Source organism: Penaeus monodon, chromosome 39, assembly GCF_015228065.2.
Source record: "Penaeus monodon isolate SGIC_2016 chromosome 39, NSTDA_Pmon_1, whole genome shotgun sequence".
Lineage (NCBI taxonomy): Eukaryota > Metazoa > Arthropoda > Malacostraca > Decapoda > Penaeidae > Penaeus > Penaeus monodon.
The window spans coordinates 11,738,189-11,742,575 of NC_051424.1; positions in this window are offsets into that span (position 1 = coordinate 11,738,189).

Sequence of the window (4,387 nt, forward strand, 5' to 3'; positions counted from 1 at the left end):
AAATGAGTTATATGAGTCGGTATATCCAGCGAAGTACTATTTGAGAACAGTCCAAGATCAGGAACATCTTCACCCACTGTCTCAGATATAAGATAAATAGATAGAGAAATAATAAGTAAATAATTAATACATAAATAAATAAATAAATAAGCACAGAAATAAATCGACAAATAAATAATTAATTAAATAAATAAATGCATAGATAAAACAATTAAAATAATCACATCTGAATTAGTCAATGAAGAAATGAACTTCCATCTCTTGAAAGAAAAAATCCGTGTAGAGTGCTACTTCCATGGAAACTTTCCTGACCTTGAAGAATCTAGAATGAAAGCGGATAGAAAAGGACCGCAGAGAGATCAGCAATGACAAGTTTTCTTGGGAAAGTTCAGCAATGAATCTGTTCCTGTATTACCAGTGAGATCTATTCACCTCAAAAAACATATTTTATAGAAATGTATGAATGAGAATGAATTTCACAATGCAAGAGATGTATTTGATCAGTTTAGATTCTATTTTCGTCAGAAATATATGTATCCATGCATATCTGACGAAGATATATTCGAAACCGATCAAATGCATATTTATACCGAGAAATATTCATTCACTTTCTACACCTGTCGCAATAAACACTGATTAATATATATATATATATATATATATATATATATATATATATATATATATATATATATATATATATATATATATTATATAATATATATATAATATATATATATATATATATATATATATAATATATATATATATATATATATATACGGTATACAGATGGCTATATATATATATATATATATATATATATATATATAATATATATATATATATATATATATATATATTACGGTATACAGATGGATATATATATATATATATATATATATATATATATATATATATATATATATATTCGTATTATATATATTCATATTATATTTGACTTTTGTAACAAGTCCCTTCGCCGGATCATGGGGTACAGTTGGCAGGACTACGTGTCCAACTGGCGGTTACACCGTGAGACTGGCATGGGACCTGTTACTTGCATAATCCGGGATCGCCAACTCAGGCTATATGGCCACCTAGCTCGTTTCCCTGTGGACGACCCTGCCCATCAGGTTGTCTCTCTACGAAACAACCCTGGATGGAGGAGGCCTGTGGGACGACCCAGGAGGTCATGGCTTGGGCGGCTCGACGAGACCTGTCGTGAGGACTTAGAGATGGGCCGTGGGCCTGACTGGAGACTCGCCTCAAGGAATCCTCGTGGCTGGAAGCCATGCGCCCCCGTCGGCGTTAGCCCCTTGCTGATGATGATGATGATAATATATATATATATATATATATATATATATATATATATATATATATATATATATATATATATATATATATATATATATATATCTTCCATCTTTCCCAGAGAAATGAGTAATGAGTAAACGTCCATGCACTGCAAGGCCAAATGTAAACTAAAGAATTTCAAATCATGAAAGTTACGCCAGTGCAACAAACTGCTTTCAGATATTTCCTTTACTAATTAGCAGTGGAACATCTTTGAATCGTAACACAAACATTTTTGTTATATGTTATCTACAGCAATTTATATATATTCAAACATATTTTCCATTCTTGTAGAGTCACTAATTTATTTTAACGAATCAGAAACTTAAAGTTCCATGAAGCTTCACTTATTGTTCTAGAAAGTTTCCTTCTCTTATTTCTGAAGCTAAAGTCACATATAAGTGTGGAGCAGTACCGCGCGCAGCTGGGGACCATGAGGACAAGGTCTACGTAAATATTTAGACCTTGCATGAGGTTCAGTTACCGAGCACGTGAAGTCAAATCCCGGTCAAGGATCCGAGATTTAGGAAGGCCATGCACTCGAGGTAACGTCTCCACTTGCCAAAACCAAGTCGTTCGGAAGAAGGCGCCGTCCTAGTCTTTGCGAGGAGTTTGAGGCGTAAAACTAGGTCAGTAACCCATTTAAATGTACATAATAGATACTTTTACCTGCTCCTTAACTGTATTTTAAGTACAAAGGGGAAATTATAAAGAAATCATTGGCATATATATCTATTAATTGATTTTTAAAAAGTCTAAGACACGATGTTAAAATATAAGGTATGGATTTAACATGCACAAAATGTTATCTAAACACTACTTCGCAAATGAATAAAAGTAGTGAACAGCAGTGGTCGTGTAGAATGGAATCTATAACAGAGAATCCCCTTGGAATACCCAGTTATTACCACTCCAAGTTGGTGTCGAGGGCTGAACTAACATATCACCGCTGGTGTTCCTTTCTTTTGTACATCCGCGGGGAGTGGAGTGTACGATGCCTCGCGTATAATCAAGCCAACTGTGTGAACGTTTACACATTATTTCATCCTATTCACACACACATACAGAGACTCACTCATTCATTTTGCAATTCTATGCAGGTCAACTTCACATTCGGTTCCATACACGAAACATAAACGAGGAGCATAATTTGGGGAATCTTGTCTTCCATGTATATTCTGCTCATCATGAAAGGAAAAAATCGTTCCGAAAAGCTCCCTTCGAAGTGTAAAGCAACTGAAGAGCAAATCTAACGCAGGCAAATACGGTTAGTTAGCGTTGGCCTGGTGAGCAAAGCTTATACTTTTTATACTTTGAAGAGAATATATTTGTGTATCATTGGGACTAAATAATGGCTATGGAAGGAGATATGTCATGAATTTACAGTAGAACTGAAAAATTCATAAAGAAAATGTTGGACTGCAGGAAATGTGCGTGGAAGAAGCGTTCAACGTGTGTGTGTGTGTGTGTGTGTGTGTGTGTGTGTGTGTGTGTGTGTGTGTGTGTGTGTGTGTGTGTGTGTGTGTGTGTGTGTGTGTGTGTGTGTGTGACCATATAACTTTTATGAAATAGTTTTAGCATGTTAACTCGCAGTCATACGGTTCTCTCAGTGAATGACAAAACAAATATATATATTTTTTTAGACAATTGCACTCTCGTTTGGAATTTATCATTTTTGTAAACCGACATCTGACTAACCACTGCATACTGGAAAATGCTTTAATTTCTGATTGCTACAGAATTTTATCTGTGTTGTAGATATTACTACTCAGTACAAGCGAATTTAAAGGTCCCATTTCAATAGGTTCTGAATGTAGATCTGCAAGTGTTTCTATCCCTTTCATAAATATTAATAGAGTACAGATGTTTTTCTTTCGATGGATTATTAATATTCACATCAAAGAAAACAATTTTGGAATTACTGGACTGACACGAAGCGAAAACTTCTGGATGCCTGCCTTCAATAATATTCTTAAATTGCATAATATAACATCTGTTTTATTTTAAGTTTGGATTTCAAAATAAAGTACGCCCGAAATAAAATAGGTATAGGTACGGTGACGATGACACATTCCTGCCGGATTTTTTATATTATAAGAACGAAAATGGAGATGCACTTGGACATGAACTGGAATCGAAGGAGTAAATGGAACAACGAAAGGAAGAGCAAGAAACCACAAGAATTTACCAAATGCTTGAAAAGGGTTTTGATGACTTCTTCACTTGTGAATTGCCTTTTTAAAAGTATTTTCAGTCGTTTGTTAGCAATCGGTAATCTCACTGTGACGAAACTACTGTAATTGCCGTTTTGTTGTGTGTAAGTGTTGTAATGGTTGGGTGTGTTAGGTACGTATTGGTCCCTTTGGAACTGATCCTTCCCCCAATCCTGGGAATTAGGAACTGGGGAATGCGGTGAGCTGTGAGGGCAACCGTGGCATGGCCATTACTTGACTCTAGGTTTTCCACGCTTGGTCTGGTAGTACCATGTTCAACGTTCAAGTCTTCTTTCTATATATATATGTAAATTATCCACTTATGCATTTGTACTTACACTTATTTTTAGATAAAAGTGAAACAAGTGAGTTTTGCAATTAATGAGCAGCGAAATTTGTTTTTGAGAGTTTTCGGAAAATAAAACACCAGCAGTTTTCATTATGCTTCAAGCCAGCCACCCCTCTTGCTAGAACTTTACCCTTCTTACCCGGTTCAGTGCTGGAAATTGTTAATTCGAGACTTGCTGCGTTCTATTACCTTGCCAGGTTCCCCCGCTCACGCATGTGGCTGTACTCCACAGGATCCGCTACTCACGTACACTGGCAAACGGAATTATATCTGTTAGTCAGTCCCACAACTTCAGTACAGCTACCTTTGCGATTCGTTTATTGCCTAAAATTTGGACATACTGTATTTCTTTTAATCCCCTGAACTACATTCCTTCCATCTGAGCAGTCGATGAACAAATCTCATAGAGACGGCAAACCACTTACAGGTCTTTTTAGATGTTTTTTTGCTCTCTACTTCCTTGTTT